The sequence below is a fragment of the Mauremys reevesii genome, linkage group 12 (genome assembly GCF_016161935.1).
Source record: "Mauremys reevesii isolate NIE-2019 linkage group 12, ASM1616193v1, whole genome shotgun sequence".
Lineage (NCBI taxonomy): Eukaryota > Metazoa > Chordata > Testudines > Geoemydidae > Mauremys > Mauremys reevesii.
Window position 1 is genome coordinate 50,307,196 of NC_052634.1, and position 20,320 is coordinate 50,327,515.

General features: G+C 56.6%; 2 non-coding genes across 2 annotated transcripts; both read left to right on the forward strand.

The window, feature by feature from the left end:
• The first annotated feature begins 3,120 nt into the window (after positions 1–3,120).
• LOC120376335 lies at positions 3,121–3,310 on the forward strand. The gene has a single exon (XR_005587221.1). It is a non-coding gene; the product is annotated as a U2 spliceosomal RNA (small nuclear RNA).
• A 12,707-nt stretch (positions 3,311–16,017) lies between these two features.
• TRNAN-GUU lies at positions 16,018–16,091 on the forward strand. The gene has a single exon. It is a non-coding gene; the product is annotated as a tRNA-Asn (tRNA).
• Positions 16,092–20,320: the final 4,229 nt, after the last annotated feature.

A 20,320-nucleotide genomic window follows, 5' to 3' on the forward strand; every position in this document is an offset into this window, starting at 1 on the left:
AGACGCTGCTCATCTGCATAGCCCCGCCCATGGACACGTGACACCTTCTGTCGTTTTGGTCTCCAGTGATTGAGTTGCCTGCGGGGAGTGATCACATCACCCTACGTCACAGCCGCCGGGCGGGGATTGTCTGTGATCCCCGCGCTGGGGGCGGGGCTTCAGGGAGAGACCCAGCCCCATAGACAGCCTGGGGCAGGGAGATATCGGGGAGGGGGGGGCTAAGGGAGAGACCCAGCCCCATAGACCCGTAGGGGCAGGGGATATTGGGGTGAGGAGGGGAGAAGGGGGGTTGGCAGAGACCCAGCCTGGGGTGCAGGGGAAATGGGGTGGGGTGGAGGGAGAAATGTCGGGTGGGGGTGGGGTGTGTGAAATGTTGGTCCAGGGAAACTGAGTCACTCCCAGGACATCGTGTGCAGGGGAGAGCACAGGGGCAGGGAGAGAGCCCCAGCCCCACAGAGCCCCAGAGGGATATTGGGGGCAGGGGAGGGGATGGAGGGGGGAGAGACCCAGCCCCATAGACCCCTAGAGGCAGCGGGATATGGGGGGGTAGGAGAGGGGATGGCAGAGGAAAGGCCCATCTCCATTGACCCCCCAGAGGCAGGAAATGAGGGGAGAAGGGGGGAGGGAGGGATCCAGCCCTATAGACCTGTAGGAGCAGGGAGATATAGGGGGCAGGAGGGGAGAAGGGGGGTTGGCAGAGACCCAGCCCGGGGTGCAGGGGAAATGGGCTGGTTTGGAAGGAGCTGGGGAGGAGAAGAGACACAGGGCAGGACACATGTTGGGACAGGGAAACTGACTCACTCCGAATACATGCGGAGCAGGGCAGGGCGGAGGCAGATCATGCTGGTCCCAGGGTAATTTCAGGGGGTTCTGATTCCCCACTCAGCCGGGGGGCTCCCCTCTGGGCTGAGGAGCCCTGGGGTGGGCTGGGTGCAGGGGCTGGGTGTGTGTGTCAGGCTGGGGGAGCTGCCTGGGCAGAGGGGCTGGAACTGGGGGGGCTGACGTGGTTTCCATCACACCCAGGGGTTACAGTTGGTTGGGTGGCTCAGCCCCCACTATACAGATTGTTCTGGCACCACTGGCCTAGGGTCACTGTCTAGTGCTCAGGGCCTGCCTGGCTCTCCTAGAGCAGGGCGAGCGCCCAGCTCTCCTGGGGCAGGGCTGGCGAGAGCTCTGGACAGATACTAACAGCGCTGGGGAGCCTGGATGAATATTAGTTGGACAGAGAAGCCTGGAGCAGTTTTGTCAGAGAGCAGAAATGAATCCTGAACGCAGCGCTGGAGCTGCACTGCTCGGGGTGTGGGCCTGGGTCTCCTGCACAGTCTCCCTGCACCGCCTCGTGGCATAACAAGTTCCCTGCAGAGAAGCAGAGGTGCGGGACCGAGGGCTGCGGCGGGGGCTGCAGCACCCCCATGTCTCACTGTGCAAAGCTCCAGGTGCTGTGGGAACAAAGCCGGCATTATTGTGCGATTCCAGAGAACCCCGGAGCTGTGCTGCCCCTGTGCAGTGTGAGCGGGAATTGCACATTTTCACATTGCTTGTGAACACACCTGGGTACAGTTCACAGGCTTTCAGCACCCCTGACAGGCTGATTAGAACACCCGCAGCCAATCAAGGCAGAGCTAATTAGGGCACCTGGGTTTAAAAAGGAGTCACTTCAGTTTGTGGTGTGCATGTGAGGAGCTGGGAGCAAGAGGTGGAAGGAGCTGAGAGTGAGAGGGTGTAGCTGCTGGAGGACTAAGCAGTACAAGCGTTATCAGACACCAGGAGGAAGGTCCTGTGGTGAGGATAAAAAAGGTGTTTGGAGGAGGCCATGGGGAAGTAGCCCAGGGAGCTGTAGCTGTCATGCAGCTGGTACAGGGAGCAGGGCCCTGGGCTGGAACCCGGAGTAGAGGGTGGGCCCGGGTTCCCCCAAACTTCCCAACTCCTGATCAGACACAGGAGGAGTTGACCCAGACTGTGGGTTCCACCAGAGGGGAAGATCACTGAGGTGAGAAAATCTGCCAATAAGCTCAGGACCCACCAAGGTAGAGGAGGAACTTTGTCGCAGCCTCTAATTGCGGCGTTTTTAAAAGATCTGCATGCTGCTTGCAGGCTCCTAACACTTGCCACAGCAGCTCCTTTTAATTTCCATTCAACCACCTGTACTTATGCCGATAGGTTGACTTTAGGTCTTTAACTTTGATTGGTAGCTGAGAAGATGGTAAATTGGAGAGAAATCTGTTCTTCATTTGTTTGTTATTTCCTGACTTCTTTATTCATCGCCTTTTCCTTATTTCCCTGCAGATTGACTAGATCTGGGTGCTAGCAGGGGGCCGTGACGGGCTCCTTATTGTCTGATTTCTTTCGGAAGCATTGAACTTGCCAGGGCACAGTCAGATTCTGGATGCTCATGTAAATGTAACACCTCATGCTCAGCTTTAGTTCTGTTTCTCAGCTCTTTTGGAAAATCGATCTTTAGTCTGTCATGTAGCATCCTTGCATTAGGAGATGGCTAATTAATAAGACCATAAACCTTGGCAATCAAATGGAACCTGAAGTCCACAGAAGAGCCTGAAAGGCCCTTGGGGAGTGGAGTGCAAGTTGAGGAAGACTTCCCTGCACAGCTTCTCTCTCAATTCTCGTTTTCCTGTATTGAGTGCAAAAGTCGGGAATCAGCTCAGGGTACGGTTATACCATGTGTGTGCAGTGGTTAGACAAGAAACTGGACTGGTATGGAGCAAAACACTTGTGTGTACGTTTGAGAAGGAGCAGAAAAGAGCAGTGGGGCTGCGGTATAGCGCTTGCATAGGCTTTCTTTGGCCTGTTTTGCTGTAAGAGTTAACAGTGAGAGATTGTTAGTCACATGTCAGTGGGTGGGTTTATGCAAATTAGGCGTGTACAGGGAAACCAGCAAGAGGAAGGAGGGTGAAAGACTTCTCTGTCTTTGAACAGAATTGTGTGTTAAGGGCTCTTGCTTTGAATTCTTCCAGTGGAGTCATTTCGGGGAAGAGATCATCACTTCGAGTTACCTAGTTATCAAGTGTCGTGAATGGTGTTTGGTGCGTGTCTGGGAGCTCCTCGTGCTGAAGTAGAAAGAAGTGGGGGAAGAGCAGCTGCCTAACGTCCGAGACTAACAGCATTGCTTCTTGGCCTTCTGGCTAAGATAAGTGTAGTGTCTGTTCTTATCAGCTTAATATCTGATAGGTCCTTTATTTGAGGACTGTATATTAAATTGATTTTTGAAACAAGGGGATGGAATAGGAGCTTGCTCTCACCACCCCATGCATTGACCTGGTATTGCAGTGTCTCCAGGACCAGTGCCTCTCCTTCTGGGGAGAATTGTGTGGTTAAAAAAGCAGAATAAGATTCACTCTAAAGATGCTGATTTGAGAAAATTTTTTTTTAAATTAGTTGGAAAATCAGGTCTCTTTAGCACTTAAGTTCTTCATAACAATGTATTGTTAAAATTCCTTGGGAGTGTTTTCTGAGTCTACAGCTGTAAGTTTCTTTGTCTTGCTGGAAAATTGTTTTAAAAGCTGAGATTCTTCTATCAGAGAGGTAGCCGTGTTAGTCTGGTTCTGTAGAAGCAGCAAAGAATCCAGTGGCACCTTATAGACTAACAGATGTTTTGCAGCATGAGCTTTCGTGGGTGAATACCCACTTCTTCGGATGCAAGCAGTGCAAGCAGTATTCACCCACGAAAGCTCATGCTGCAAAACATCTGTTAGTCTATAAGGTGCCACAGGATTCTTTGAGATTCTTCTGTTTGCTGTGAGTTTTTTCAACAACATGAGGGCTGAATGCTTTCCAGACTGAGGGTCTGTTTGGGAGATGGTTGGGGGGGGGACACAGATTGGCAATATTCAAGGTCACATGTATATCAATAACTGGATGAGTTACACAGACTTCTCCCCACCCAGCCTATGTTCCATGTATCTTGACTGAGCCTGTCGCCCACCATCCCAGAGCAGAAGCCTGAAGCCTGAGCCCCACCGCACGTGGGGAGGAGGGGAACTCCCGCTGGTTGCCGGCTCCTGCAGTGTTTATGACTCCGGAAGGGGGTAGGGACCAGCCTCTGCAGGCAGTCAGGGGGATGAGCCGCTGCTTTGCTGCCCCCGAATCCCCCTCAATTACAGCCCGGGAGGCTGTGGCCACAATAAAAGCCCCTGGTGGCCACATTTGAGAAATGCTGGAGCCTCACAGTAAACAAATCCCAGCAGGTTTGTCACACCCTATCCCCCACCCTGGGGATTTCCTGCCCTCTCCCACCCAGACCAACCTCCCTGGAAGTTCCCACCCCCTATGTATTTACTGCCCTTTCTCCCCACCAAGGGAACCCGCCAGCAACTCCCTGATAATCCCTCCCTCAATTGGCTCCACTGCAGCCATTTCCCTTCCCCGGCCCCTGGGAGGACGGAATGAGCTGGAGCAAAACATGGATGTTGCGCTGCAGCCTGTTAGGGCAAAAAGGGCAACTGGGGACATGTCAGAACAGGAAATAATTTCCCAGCACAATTCCCCCCAGGCTCTTTCCCTGCACACGGATATTCCAGCTTGTCCTGCATGGGACAGAAAAATTCAAATGTAGGGCTGTCAATTAATCGCAGTTAACTTACACAATTAACTTTAAAAATATCATGATTAATCTCAGTTTTAATCACACCGTTAAACAATAGAATATCAATTTAAATTTATTATATTTTTTGATTTTCTACATTTTCAATTAGATTTCAATTACAACACAGAATACGAAGTGTACAGTGCTCACTATATATAGTTTTATTACAAATATTTACACTGTAAAATATAAAGTGCTGTAGTGCAATCTCTTTATCATTAAAGTGCAACTTGCATAGGTAGATTTTTTGTTGTTGCATAAGTGCACTCAAAAAGAAAACAATGTAAAACTTCAAGTCCAGTCAGTCCTACTTCTTGTTCAGCCAATTGCTGAGACAAACAGGTTTGTTTACATTTACTAGAATAATGCTGCCCGTGTCTTGTATACGTCACCTAAAAGTGAGAACAGGCTCTCTCGTGGCACTTTTGCAGCCAGCATTGCAAGGTATTAACGTGTCAGATATGCTAACATCCATATGCCTTCATACTTCAACCACCATTCCAGAGGACATGCTCCATGCTGAAAACGCTCGTTAAAAAAATAATGCATTAATTTGTGACTGAAGACCTTGATGAAGAACTGTATGTCTCCTACTCCATGGTTCTATCCGCATTCTGCCATAGATTTCGTTTTATGGCAGTCTTGGGTGATGACCCAGCACATGTTGTTCACTTTAAGAACACTTTCACTGCAAATTTGACAAAACACAAAGAAGGTATAATGTGAGATTTCTAGAGATAGCTACAGCGCTCAACCCAAGGTTTAAGAATCTGAAGAGCCTTCCAAAATCCAAGAGGGACGAGGTGTGAAACATGTTCTCAGAAGTCCTCAAAGAGCAACACTCTGATGCAGACACTGCAGAACCTGAACCACTAGACAGGAAAATCAATCTTCAGTGGGTGGCATCTGACTCAGATGAGGAATATTAATGTACTTTGGATCGTTATCGAGCAGTACCTGTCATCAGCATGTCCCTGGCCTCTGATTGCTAGAAGCTGGGAGGGGAGAGCAGGGGCTGGAGCTCTCCATGGCCGCCTGGTCTGGTCACTCCCTCTGAAGCCCATAGCCAGGGCCAGCCTTAGGGGTGGGTGCTACCAGGGCATTGCCCAGGGGTACCATGCTCAAGGGCGGTGCTGTACAGTAGCAGAGAGGCGTGTGCTGCTGGTGTAAAGTCAGAAACTGCTCCCGGCTGGCAGGGGAGTGCTGCTTGGGGTGGTGCCCAGATTTCTCCCTGCTCCCTCCCAGCATAGGAACATGGGGGGAGGGAGGGGAAGAGAAGGGGGAGAGAGCGGTGATGAGCGGCTACTGCTCCCCCCAATGTTCCTCCGTGCCCCCCTAGGGGGCTGCGAGAGGGGGAGCAAGGAGCGACATCAGGGCTCCCTGCATCCAGGTCACCTTCCCCACCTGGGCTGCATAAGGGGAGGACAGAGGGAGCAAAAACCCTTTGTGAGCTCAGCACACACAAGCCAGGAAAAGATTAACACCCACCCCCAGCCCAGCCAAAGTGGGAGCTTCCCCCACCTTCCTGGCCACAGGCCCACGGGGCTCATGGATGGAGGAGTTTGGGGGGCTGTGGGGGCCCCTGAAGGACTAGCTCAGCGTGTGAATGAGGGACTGGGATGTATGTGGGGCCCGGACTGTGGGTTGGGGTGCCCAGGAGGACCCCAGGGAAGGGACTAGGGGGATTAGGGATAGAGGAGGTTGGGGTTACCAAGGTGCATTGTGGGAATGTGGGATTTAGAGAGCCCAGAGTGGATGGGTGGGGGCGGGTTGGAGGACCCCACAGTGGCTGAAAAGGGGAACCCGGCAGGTTTGGGGGGTAGCAGAACATAACATAAGAAAGGCCGTACCGGGTCAGACCAAAGGTCCATCTAGCCCAGTATCTGTCTACCGACAGTGGCCAATGCCAGGTGCCCCTGAGGGAGTGAACCTAACAGGCAATGATCAAGTGATCTCTCTCCTGCCATCCATCTCCATCCTCTGATGAACAGAGGCTAGGGACACCATTCCTTACCCATCCTGGCTAATAGCCATTTATGGACTTAGCCACCATGAATTTATCCAGTCCCCTTTTAAACATTGTTATAGTCCTAGCCTTCACAACCTCCTCAGGTAAGGAGTTCCACAAGTTGACTGTGCGCTGCGTGAAGAAGAACTTCCTTTTATTTGTTTTAAACCTGCTGCCTATTAATTTCATTTGGTGACCCCTAGTTCTTGTATTATGGGAATAAGTAAATAACTTTTCCTTATCCACTTTCTCAACATCACTCATGATTTTATATACCTCTATCATGTCCCCCCTTAGTCTTCTCTTTTCCAAGCTGAAGAGTCCTAGCCTCTTTAATCTTTCCTCATATGGGACCCTCTCTAAACCCCTAATCATTTTAGTTGCCCTTTTCTGAACCTTTTCTAGTGCTAGAATATCTTTTTTAAGGTGAGGAGACCACATCTGTACACAGTATTCGAGATGTGGGCGTACCATGGATTTATATAAGGGCAATAATATATTCTCAGTCTTATTCTCTATCCCCTTTTTAATGATTCCTAACATCCTGTTTGCTTTTTTGACCGCCTCTGCACACTGTGTGGATATCTTCAGAGAACTATCCACGATAACTCCAAGATCTTTTTCCTGATTCGTTGTAGCTAAATTAGCCCCCATCATGTTGTATGTATAGTTGGGGTTATTTTTCCCAATATGCATTACTTTACATTTATCCACATTAAATTTCATTTGCCATTTTGTTGCCCAATCACTTAGTTTTGTGAGATCTTTTTGAAGTTCTTCACAATCTGCTTTGGTCTTAACTATCTTGAGTAGTTTAGTGTCATCTGCAAACTTTGCCACCTCACTGTTTACCCCTTTCTCCAGATCATTTATGAGATGGGAGATGAGGAACCCCCCCACCCTGGGGATGGACTGGGGCAGTGGGGGGATGGGAAAGTGGGGCTCAGCCATGGGGAAATGGGCTGGAGGCAATTAGGGGCAGGGCGCTGAGGGGGTGGGAGGGAGGAGGAGGAGGAAGGGGTGGGGTGAGAGGAGGAGGAAGGGGGCAGGGTGACCGGGGGCTGAAGGGACAGGCCGGGCAGAGCGGACAGGGTGGGGAGGGGCGCTGGGGCGGGGCTGGCGTGAGGGTCACAGCGGGGAGGGGTGAAGTCCTTTCACTCCCCGCTGCCTCTGCCCGGGATTCGAATCCCAACGGCCGCAGCGCGCGGGGGGGGGGCAGCGAAGCCTCGGGGCGAGGAAACCGGGGCCTCCCCCCACGCGCCGAGTCTCTGTCCCGCGCTCTCTCGGCCAATCAGGGAGCGGGGAGGGGCGCGGCGAAGTGACGAGCTACGGCCCCTCCTCCAATAGAGGCCACGTGTGTGTGTGAGAGAGAGAGAGAGAGAGAGAACTACGCTTCCCAGAGCGCACCGGGAGGGGGCGCGTTGACTGAGCAACCGACGCGTCACTTCCGCTCTGAGACGAGCCAGGAACTACAACTCCCAGCCTGCCCCGGGGCGCCTCCGTCCTCTCCAGCCCAGGTGAGGGCGGGTCCTCGGGTCAACCTGACACCTCCCCCCCCCAACGCAACTCCTCATCCCCGCCCCGCCCCCCAGAGAGCCCCCGGGCTAAACACCCGCTGCAGGGACAGTGTCACCCCCAGACAGACCCGCCCCTGGCTGGAATGACTCCTGCTCCTTCCCCGCCCGGCTGTGCCCGCCCCCAACGCCCTGCCCCCGCCCCGCCCCTCCCCCCAAAGCCCCGACCCCCCTCGCTGTGCCCGCCCCCAAAGCCCTGCCCCCGCCCCCCCGCTGTGTCCGCCCCAAAGCCCTGCCCCGCCCCGCCCCTCCCCCAAAGCCCCGACCCCCTCGCTGTGCCCGCCCCCAAAGCCCTGCCCCGCCCCGCTGTGTCCGCCCCCAAAGCCCTGCCCCGCCACCTCGCTGTGCCCGCCCCTTCCCCAAAGCCCCGACCCCTCGCTGTGCCTGCCCCCAAAGCCCTGCCCCTGCCCCCGCTGTGCCGCCCCTTCCCCAAAGCCCCGACCCCCTCGCTGTGCCTGCCCCCAAAGCCCTGCCCCCGCTGTGCCCGCCCCTTCCCCAAAGCCCCGACCCCCTCGCTGTGTCCGCCCCAAAGCCCTGCCCCTGCCCCTTCGCTGTACCCGCCCCTTCCCCAAAGCCCCGACCCCCTCGCTGTGCCTGCCCCCAAAGCCCTGCCCCTGCCCCCGCTGTGCCCGCCCTTCCCCCAAAGCCCCGACCCCCGCTGTGCCTGCCTCCCAAAGCCCTGCCCCTGCCCCCGCTGTGCCCGCCCCTTCCCCAAAGCCCCGACCCCTCGCTGTGCCTGCCCCCAAAGCCCTGCCTCTGCCCCCGCTGTGCCCGCCCCAAAGCCCTGCCCCTGCCCCCGCTGTGCCCGCCCCTTCCCCCAAAGCCCCGACCCCCTCGCTGTGCCTGCCCCCAAAGCCCTGCCCCTGCCCCCGCTGTGCCCGCCTTCCCCAAAGCCCAGACCCCCTCGCTGTGCCCGCCCGCAAAGCCCTGCCCCTGCCCCCGCTGTGCCCGCCCCTTCCCCAAAGCCCCGACCCCTCGCTGTGCCTGCCCCCAAAGCCCTGCCCCTGCCCCCGCTGTGCCCGCCTTCCCCCAAAGCCCCGACCCCCTCGCTGTGTCCGCCCCCAAAGCCCTGCCCGCCCCTCACTGTGCCCGCCCCTTCCCCAAAGCCCGACCCCTCGCTGTGCCTGCCCCCAAAGCCCTGCCCCTGCCCCCGCTGTGCCTGCCCCAAAGCCCTGCCCCTGCCCCTCGCTGTGCCCGCCCCTTCCCCCAAAGCCCCGACCCCCTCACTGTGCCTGCCCCCAAAGCCCTGCCCCTGCCCCTGCCCCTCGCTGTGCCCGCCCGTTCCCCCAAAGCCCCGACCCCCTCGCTGTGCCTGCCCCCAAAGCCCTGCCCGCCACCTCCGCTGTGCCTGCCCGCCAAAGCCCTGCCCCTGCCCCCGCTGTGCCTGCCCCCAATGCCCTGCCCCTGCCCCCGCTGTGCCCGCCCCAAAGCCCTGCCCCTGCCCCCGCTGTGCCTGCCCCAAAGCCCTGCCCCTGCCCCCGCTGTGCCCGCCCATTCCCCCAAAGCCCCGACCCCCTCGCTGTGTCCGCCCCCAAAGCTCTGCCCCTGCCCCCTCGCTGTACCCCCCCCTTCCCCAAAGCCCCGACCCCCTCGCTGTGCCTGCCCCCAAAGCCCTGCCCCTGCCCCCGCTGTGCCCGCCCCTTCCCCAAAGCCCCGACCCCCTCGCTGTGCCTGCCCCCAAAGCCCTGCCCCTGCCCCCGCTGTGCCCGCCCCTTCCCCAAAGCCCCGACCCCCTCGCTGTGCCTGCCCCCAAAGCCCTGCCCCTGCCCCCGCTGTGCCCGCCCCTTCCCCAAAGCCCCGAACCCCTCGCTGTGCCTGCCCCCAAAGCCCTGCCCTGCCCCCGCTGTGCCCGCCCCTTCCCCCAAAGCCCCGACCCCTCGCTGTGCCTGCCCCCAAAGCCCTGCCCCTGCCCCCGCTGTGTCCGCCCCTTCCCCCAAAGCCCCGACCCCTCGCTGTGCCCGCCCCAAAGCCCTGCCCCTGCCCCCGCTGTGCCCGCCCCTTCCCCAAAGCCCCGACCCCCTCGCTGTGCCTGCCCCCAAAGCCCTGCCCCTGCCCCCGCTGTGCCCGCCTTCCCCAAAGCCCAGACCCCCTCGCTGTGCCCGCCCCAAAGCCCTGCCCCTGCCCCGCTGTGCCCGCCCCTTACCCCAAAGCCCCGACCCCTCGCTGTGCCTGCCCCCAAAGCCCTGCCCCGCCTCATTGTGCCCGCCCCTTCCCCAAAGCCCCGACCCCCTCGCTGTGCCTGCCCCCAAAGCCCTGCCCCTGCCCCCACTGTGCCCGCCCCAAAGCCCTGCCCTGCCCCTCGCTGTGCCGCCCCTTCCCCCAAAGCCCCGACCCCCTCGCTGTGCCTGCCCCCAAAGCCTTGCCCCTGCCCCGCTGTACCTGCCCCAAAGCCCTGCCCCTGCCCCTCGCTGTGCCCGCCCCTTCCCCAAAGCCCCGACCCCTCACTGTGCCTGCCCCCAAAGCCCTGCCCCTGCCCCCGCTGTGCCTGCCCCAAAGCCCTGCCCTGCCCCTCGCTGTGCCCGCCCCTTCCCCCAAAGCCCCGACCCCTCGCTGTGCCTGCCCCCAAAGCCCTGCCCCTGCCCTGCCCCTGCCGCCTTCCCCTAAAGCCCTGCCCCCGCTGTCCCCATCCCCAAAGCCCTGCCCCTCGCTGTGCCTGCCCCCAAAGCCCTGCCCCTGCCCCCGCTGTGCCCGCCCCTTCCCCAAAGTTCTGCCCCTCACATTGCCACTAGACCCCACCCCTGCACCACCTGTTCCTCTAATCCCTGCCCCTGCATGGCTCCTTCCTCCAAGGCCCCACCCACATGCTTCCCCTTTACCCTGAGATCCGGCCCTAACGGCGCGTCTTCCCCCAAGCCCCAATGCCACACTGCCCATTTCCCCTTGAGCCCCGCCCCACACTGCCCCTTCCCCCTATGACCCCACCCCTGCACCACCCATTCACCCGAGACCCCGCCTTCACATTGCCCCGAGACCCCGCCCTCCCACTGCTCCTTCTCCTGAGACCCCGCCCCCGCACCACCCAGTAACAGGCCAGACCCCGCGGGCGGGAGGGGGAGAAACATGCTGTGCTCTGCCACAGGCTTCCCGAGTGTCCTTGGGCACATCACTCAGCCTCTCTGGGCCTCAGTTCTCTTATCCTGGAAATGGGGCTGGTGGCGCTTCCCGCCCTCGCACGAGCTGGGAAGAGAACTACCCTGTGAATTAGGAAGATGCTCCCAGTCCCCCAGCTCTCACCTCTAGACCCCCCTCTGCTCCCAGAGCCAGGGATAGAATCCAGAGGGCCTACCACCCAGCCCCCTCCCTGCTCTGACCACTAGACCCCACTCCCCTTTTAGGCTCACTGCCTTTTCTATCCACCCAGCCACCTGTCCATCCCTTTGCTGCAGGTTTCTGGGGTGTCACCCCTGCTCTGCGCTCCCCCTGTGCAGCCACAGGCCTTTCCTCCCCCCAACCACACATCCTCTCCCCCTCATGCTGGATCATCTGCTTCACCCCCTGCCCCCTCTCGGGGTGCGCTGTGCGGCGTGGCTGGGGATTGTGCAATGGCCCAGCACCAGGCAATGCAGAACGTAAACCACAGGCCCTGCCCCACCCCACCGGAGCTGCCTTCCAGGTGCATCGGAGCCCAGCGCCCTGCACCTGTGCTTTCCTGCCCCACAAGGGGTGAGCTGCAGTCCCCACCATGCTCCGCAGCAGAGAGAAGGGTCAAGCCAACCTGCCCATTTAGGATGGGGGAATCAACACCCTTTTTTCTGCACAGCCACTGACCATCAGCGGGATTCCTCCTCCCTCCTGTGCCTCAGTGCAACTAAATCTCCGCACCTAGACAGCCGGTCCATCTGCTGCACCCCAGTCCCCCGTACCTAAGCCTCCCTGCCAAAGCCCTGCACCTGGCTCCATAGAATTGTCTCACATCTCGCTGGGAACTCGACTTCTTGTGCCCAGAGAGTCTCAACCCCCCTCAGTAGATGACCTGAGTCTGAGAAACACAGTGTCCGTCTTCTCTAAAGAAGTACTTGGAAAGCATTTGCTAGTGTGACCACGTGGCCTAATGGATAAGGTGTCTGACTTTAAATCAGGCAGTTGAGAGTTCAAGTCCCTTCGTGCTTGTGCAGTTTTACCTTTGGGCTGAACGTCCTGCTCCCTTCAGGGCTAGAACCTCTTTTTGGTCACTCAGGCCAATGCTCTGGCTTCAGCTAGAGCCCCGGGAAGGAGTTGGGGGGTGGGTGTCACAAGGGCTGGGGCATGAGCCCCAGGTGCTTCCAGTCTCGCCTTTGCCCTTCCTGACTTGCCAAAGAAAATAGGCGGCTGCCCAGGCTAGTGTGTGGAGCAGTTTCCCTCTTCCAAGTGTGCGCCTGTCCCTGTGCTGGAGGGGGGGTTGCTACATAGCACCTTGGGAGCCTGGGTGTTTCTCTGCTTCTCACCAGGTGGGGAAAAGCCTCTTGGGGTAAAATCTCCTGCCCCACTGCCAAAGTGAGCACCTGGAGTGGGAACGGTAAGAGGCCCCACCAGGGGGGCTGGCCCTGCTTTCCTACCGTCTTCTGATGGTGGCCACAAAGCATCAGCAGCTGCCCCGCATGCTGGTCTGTGGGTGGCCTTCAGTGGGTCTTTGGCATGGCAGGGAGCAGGCTGCCTTGGGGTCTTTGTCGCTGTCTGCTGGCCACGCATAGGCATGGTCGTCCCCTCCTCTGAACAGCCAGAGTTAGTCTGTGCTTAGAAAGCAGAGACACAGGAGACTCAAGACAAGAGGGTGAGAAAGATTGAGAAAGGACCTATGCAGACAGCCCACGCTACAGGGACACTGCCTGGTTAAGGGACGTGGAGGCACCAAATTGCCCCAAATTTCCCGGTGCCCCACGCAGCTGGGTACTGCTCCAGCGGCGAACCCGATCCCCCGGCTGGCTGAGCCGGCCAGGAAAGCTGCCCCTGCCCCTGCTCCACCTCTTCCCACAGCCCCCCACCCCTGGTCTGCCCCCACCCCCCGCTCCACTCCATCCACCCCACTCCGCCCCTTCCCCTGAGTTACACCCCGGTGGGCGGCAGGAGGGATCAGGCGCACCCGGCACTCACTGGGCGGTGGGAAGTGGAACGACCTGGCCCCAGCCTGCTCTGCTCCACTAGCTCCCAGCCGCGCCACTGGTGAGTGCTGGGGGGGCGTTTCCCCCCCAACTTCCAAGGGAGCAGAGTGCAGCAGGCTGGGGCCGGATCACTCCACTTCCCGACGCCCCGTGAGTGTGGGTTCGGGCCTGCCCTGCAATTACCGGGCAGCGGGAAGTGGAGTGACCTGGCCCCAGCCTGCTCCGCTCTGCCAGCTCGGGCTGGGGGACGGGGGTGCCGTGTAGGGCACCAAAATGTCTAGGGACAACCCTGAATAGATCATTTTCCCACAGGGACCGATGGCTGTTAGACTAGAGATATTCAGGCTGCCTGTACAGGCCTAGACTTTAAGAACTCAGGTGTATTTTTATCACTTAGCTAGTGACAGGGCTATAAAAGAAAGACCCAAAATCCCAGTCTGCCTGCGTCTGGGCCTTCTCTCCCTCGGAGAGTCCGAGCCTTGTTTGTAGGCGAAGGCCTTTGGCTAAGCAGCAGGGGCAGCCATAAGCTGGGAAGCGAACGGTCCCATCCTCACCTCCCAAACCCGTCACACTGAACTAAGGTGGGGTTGGGCTGTTAGGAAGACGATCCTGTCCCGATAGTGCCCATCACCACCAGATAACGAAACAGATCTTAAGGGAGCATCCGGTCTGGCAAGAAATCCCTTCTCAATGGTTGTGGTTGTGAAACCCTCATTTCTGTAGGGTTTAGCTTTCTGGCCCCCACTTTTCTATTGTCAATCTGTCTGGTTCGCTAATTGTTTCTGTCTGCTGCAGAATTAATTTTGCTGGGTGTAAGTTAATTAGGGGAGTGGGATGTAATTGGTTAGAGAATTCTGTTACAATAGGTTAGAATTGGTTAGTTACAATGACTGGTTAAGGTCTAGCTGAGAATATTACTGTATAAACTGGGGTCAGACAGGAAGTGGAAGAGGAAATTGGAATCATGCTAACGGGGGGATGGGAATAGGGAACAGGGACACAGACAAGGCTTTGCAGTGTCACAGCTGGGAAGGGGGATGTGGGGTAAACACTCTGCAGTGTCAGAGCTCATAGACTCATCGACTTTAAGGTCAGAAGGGACCATTGTGATCGTCTAGTCTGACCTCCTGCACAACGCAGGCCACAGACTCTCACCCACCCACTCCTGTAACAAACCCCTGGCCTATGTCTGAGCTAGCAAAGTCCTCAACTCGATGTTTAAATACTTCAAGGTCAGAGAATCCTCCAGCAAGTGACCCGTGCCCCACGCTGCAGAGGAAGGTGAAACCCCCCAAGGGTCTCTGCCAACCTGCCCTGGAGGAAAATTCCTTCCCGACCCCAAATATGGCGATCAGCTAAACCCTTAGCATGTGGGCAGGACTCAGCAGCCAGACACCCAGGAAAGAATTGTCTGTAGGGATGTGGGGTAAACGCTCTGCGGTGTCAGAGCTGGGAAAGGGGACACTGGGGAACAGACTCTGTCGGTCTATAGAGATAAGCCCGACTGGTGTGAAGGGCTTCGGAATCTGCCTGCTTGGAAACTTGTAAACATCCCTTTGTCTGCGCTTCCGACTTCTGGTCTTTTGCTGCTTGCTGCCTGCGTGACAAGAGCCAGGGAAGTGGGCAGGGGAAGGGAAAGCCCTCTAACAATGGCTCCTTGCTCCTCTCATTCCAGGCTCAGGGGTCAAGGATGGGCAGGACTCCAGGCTCTGCTTGAGGGATCCTGGCACAGGGGCTGGTGGGGGAGAAAGGATGGTAGATTCTCATCTGCGCTCTGGAGAGGAGGTAATAAATGAAGGGGGCATTTTTGACTCCTCCCCTCCTCAGTGTCCCCAGGGCTGGAAGTCTACATTCCACAGGGCCAAATGAGGGGGTGATGCCACTTGGTTAATGAAAACCAGTGCTCTAGGTGAGGTTTGAACTCACAACCTCAGCATAGCTTCTCTTAGCACTGCCCTATAAGTACTGTGCGCTAAACAATTGCACCACTGGAGCACCTGCTGTGACTCTCTAAAACCCCTAGGTTGATATAGGCCAGGGGTGACCCCAAAACATTCTCAGTGGGGCTGAGAGCAGGTAGCAACAAGTGTTGTACTCGGTGGGGTGGATTCTTCTTAAGGGTTCCAGGCACCATTTGACCCTTTTGTTCTTCCCTGTGTAATAACAGAGCTGATTAAGATTCAATGGAGAGTCTTGCTGCAGACCAACAGAGCTGAAATCACTGAGAACCAGCTCTAAGCATTAGTCCTGCTTTGGGACAGCGTCTCATGCAGGAAACTGCCCAGTCTGCGCTAGCAGTGAGGCTCCCTCACTAACAGCTGAAATCAGGGAGAGCTGTGTGAAGTGCAGGGCCCCAGGGGGGCCGGAACAGGGGGGAACAACACCCCAGGGCTTTAAAAAATGGGAGGGCTCTGCCTTGCAACTTTGTAAAGACCGTAAGGGTGAGTGAGCGGGGGAGGGGACGGAGAGCAGTGAGCGGGAGGAAGGATCTTGGGGTATGAGGCAGTGTAGGAGCGGGGCCTTGGGGAGGGGGTGGTGCAGGGGCGTGGCCTCGAGTGGAAGGGGTGGGGCTACTGCTTGGGCTCTGGTGGCCGCCACTTTTAGGCAGGGACACCCCGGGGGGGGCAAGTGGGGCAAAAACCCCTCCATACCAGTCCAGTTCCTTGCTGTTGCTTGGCTAACCACTGCATGCATGTGCTATACCGTACCCTGAGCTGATGCCCGGCTTTTGTGCTCAGTACAGTCTTGCCCCTCCGTGTCTCTGTGGCGCAATGGGTCAGCGCGTTCGGCTGTTAACCGAAAGGATGGTGGTTCGAGCCCACCCAGGGACGACGCTATGCCTGTGCTGCTTCCTTGCTTCCCCGAGGCCTGTGGGGGAGCCTCAAAGGTCCCATTTTGCTGCCTCTTGGCCTCAGTGCTTTCAGCTGGTGGTCCAAAGAGCGGGCTGGATGCCATTCAGAAACCCATCTGCCAGCAGCCGTGCCGGAGGCTCAGGCTTAATCCTCAAGGCCGAGCACAAAAACTTTCAGCCGGGAACATTTCGCTCCCTTCCCGCCTCCGCCCAAGCGGCAAGGGAGAAGCAGAGGAGACACGCCGGCTCAAAGACACCTCCCTCCCACTTCCCTGTACGCTGTGCAAAGCTCTTGGCCTGCCTCATGCCTCGTCAGGAAAGCACGGCCATGCGGCCCAAGCCTGAGTCACGTCCGCGGCCTGGCCCGCCCCGCCCCGGCTGACAGCGCGCAGAGCCACGCGAGTCAATGGCAGGTCGAGTCGGGAGCCTCGGCTCTTTCCCCTGACAGCCACACACACAGCGCTGCCTAGCGCCCCCAGAGCCTCCCTCGTGTTCTCCCGCAGCAGCCGCCTGCCGGTGTGGTGGGAAAAGGGGACCAGGAAGCACTGCAGCCTCATTCCAGGACAGGAGGCCCTCGCCACGCCCAGGCCTGCCTCTTGCCTTCAGCCCAGGCAGCCGGAGGTGCCAGGGAGCTCCCTGGCAGGCCGCCGCTTTGCCTCAGCCACCTCTTGCCTCATGGCCTAGGCTCTTGGGGCTCTGCTGGTCACCGGCTCGCTTGAAGGCCCAGAGGGAAAAGAAACAAGCGTATGCGTAGCAGAGGATGGCTTCGATCCATCGACCTCTGGGTTATGGGCCCAGCATGCTCCTGCTGCACCACTCTGCTGGCTCTTCACACCTGCCCCCTGCCACCTAGCTGCCACTATCCGGATTAGTGCCTTACGAGCTCTCGTGCTGGCAGGCAGATGCGCAGGCTGCTAGGCAGCTGCCCTGGTCACAGGATTTTACAGCTTCTACAGGGTAAAAGGGATCTATTTGGGGTTTGGACCCCATTGGGAGCTGGGTAGCTGAGTGTCGGAGATGGGAGCACTTCTTAAACAGTTTTCAGTTAAGCTTTCAAGCTTGTGGGGGACAAGGTTCAGCCTTGGATCCGTGTCTGCAGCAGGCAAGCGCGTCTGGCTCAATCGCCCCCCCGCTGAATTAGCAGACTAAAACCCGGAGCAAACGCACACGCCTTGCAAAGGAACAGGAGCCGGGATCTCGAACAAAAGTCAACTTTTTATTAAGATGACGTTCAAAGAAAAAAAACGTGTACGGTACAGAGTTTCGGCATAGAAGTTTCTGGTGCTCAGGGAACAACGTACAGCTTACCCAAGGGATGCAAAATTCAGTTTAAGATCGGGTGGCATAAGGAATACATAATCTGCAATAGCCCTGACTGGGGGGTAAAAGGTTAACGTACAGATACTGAGTTAGGAGGGTATGTTGTCCATATGAGGGCTACGTTCGGGTGTGGAATATAACGAGCGGTTACGACGATAAGGATGGATTGACCCGCGTTTGGTGATTTTAACGTTCGGTGTTTTGGAATCTTTGCCACAATCTAGTTGAAGCAGGGTCAGTATGAAGTCTGCCCTGCCATCTGTTGGTGATGTGTTGTCAAGGCCTTTTGGGACTGATGTCATTTGCATGGTTACACCCACCCCGGATTGCATGATGGGAGTGCTTGTCCAAACGGTCATTTCAGCTGCTGCGATATCCCCAGTCTCTTTGTTATTGGGGCAGGAGTAATCCAGTGTATTTTCCTGTTGATTTTGGATCAAGGACAGAGTAACTGTACCTGGCATTTGAGGCCTGAGAGCGTCACCCTCTCCTCAAAAGTACTCACCATTTAGGGGTATGGGTTCCTAACAGCCACTTGTGGAGGGAGGTAGAAATGGATGTTTGTTGGTGTCTTGCAGGTGCTGCTGATCTCCTTTCTGCTGTCCCTGGTGTGGAAAGGCAGAGGCAGTTTTGAATCTCTTCAAATTGTTGTTAGTGCTGCAGTTGCTCACCCTAAGCTTATGCCGTTAGATCTCTTTCACGGTGTATTTTAGTCCTGAGGTAAAAGGTGTGTTGTGAGGGAGTGAGGTAGCAAACGTCAGTTGCAGAGGTGGTGCATATGCCACAGAAGTCGTGTGCCCCCCCTGCCCCCGCTCCGGTCCAAGAGTCCAGTGTTTCCCTAAACCCACCCACTGACCTGTGACTAACACTCTTGCTCTGCTAACTCTTCCAGCAAAACTTTTCTACCAGGTTCTTATGCAGCGGTATATTTCTACCAACTTTAGCTGTTAAGTACCATCAAAGACAACCTGTTTAAGTATAACTAAAATTCCTGCTTCTGCATTGAAGATTTTCAGTGTATGCTATAACACATTATTTAAAAAGAATAATAATTAATTCTATTTTTAAACTAAAGAGAAGAAAACCATAAAATATGTGTTTAGAGATTGCTAAAGAATCCCATGGTGCAAAATACAAATATTGATTTTCAATTTTTTTTAACTTGCTATTGTTTGGAACCCATGTGTCTTGTCTAAAGATGTTTATCTTGGTTTGGGTGAGTTCTGAAATCAAGAACTGCTAAGTACCGTTCTACTGTTCTTGATTCATGTCACCAGGATTACTACACTTAATTACTCTTGCCCTAATAAGAAAGAGTTTGGAGATCCCACAGCAGCCAAAATCACCATTTGGACAAGCACCCCCATCATGCAATGTGGGGTGGGTGTGACCATGCACATCAGCAACTAAATGCCTTTGCATCACATCCCCAACAGATGGCAGGGTAGAGTTCATTCTGACCCTGCTTACACCCTCCCCCCCAGCCAAGAATTGGTGGTCCTGATACATCACACTCCCTGTTATACCAACTCATTGGTATTGAATGCTGAAGTTATGGCTAGCAAAAGTAGCCACCCATCTCTGCCCTGTAGCTTCCAGCTTAGCCCTTGTTAACACAGAAGTCAGTGGATTGTTCTCTGTCCATAGCTGAAACTGAGCACCGGACAAGTAGTCTGGAAATTTCTCAGTCATGGCCCATTTCAAGGCCAAGAACTGCAGCTGGTGGATGGGATAGCGAGTTTCGCTATCAGACAGTCCTCAGCTGGCAAAGGCCACAGATTTACATTTACCTTCCACTTCCTGGTAGGAGACTGCTCCCAGACCCTCCAAACTGGCATCAGCATGCAGGATAAACCGTTCGTTTGGGTCAGCAAGGACTAGGACTGGCACATGAATCAGGCAAATAATGATTTCCTGTAAAGCCCTGTCACATCTCTCATCCCGCCATGTCCCCAATGGAGAGGAGAGGAGCCCCTCCCCTGTCCCAGGCCAGGCGTACCAGATCTGTGGGGGCAGATGTCCATGGCCCAGCCCAGGTGAGCTGGAGCTGCTGGGGAGAGAAGATTCTCCCTCAGCCCAAGCCCACCAGAGTTGATGTTGCAGTGGGGGAGAGGTATCTCTCATCTGGTTTTTAGATGCTCTGATGAGAGGGAGCAGGAGAAAGATTTTTCTTCTCCTTGCATTTCAAACCCTTCACCCCCCCCCAACCACTTTCTGCTCTAGCCTGATCTCTCTCTCATGTCTCCAGGGCCATCATTAGCTATAGGCAGCTGCCTAGGGCACCACTAGGTCTGGGGGCACCGCTCTGCTGGGAGCCCGGACAGATGGGAAGAGCAGGGCGCTTACCGCATGTAAGCGCTGGGGTGCTTGGTCCTAGCGAGACCCGATTCCACCACCGTCTGTGGGTGGGGATTGGCTGCTGGGGTCTCTGGGAAGGGGCTGGGGTAGGGGTTGGGGAAGGAGTTCACCTGTGAGTGTGACTCTTTCCCCCCGGCTGAGGTGAGGTGAGGCAGGCTCTGCAGCTCTGGAACCAGTATCCTTTGTTGTCCCCCATAACATCCATTCTTCTCCCCTGCCCCATGGAGCACCCTCCTTTCTCCCTCCTCCTCAGGAGCATCCCTCACTCACTCCTCCCTCCCCTCCGTCAGGGCGGGGTTGGGTGAGGTGCTGGGGGGTAGGTGTGGGGGAGGAGGCTGGCTGGCTGCCTGCTGAGGAATGACAGTGAAAGTAACTCACTTCCTGGGCAGTGAGCCAGGATTGGAATGTCACACGGGGCTGGGATGGGGTTAGCCAGATGTGTGAAAAATCAGGACAGGGGGTTGGGGTAGGGTGAGCAGATATCCCTATTTTATAGGACCAGGCCCAATTTGGGGGTCTTTTTCTTATATA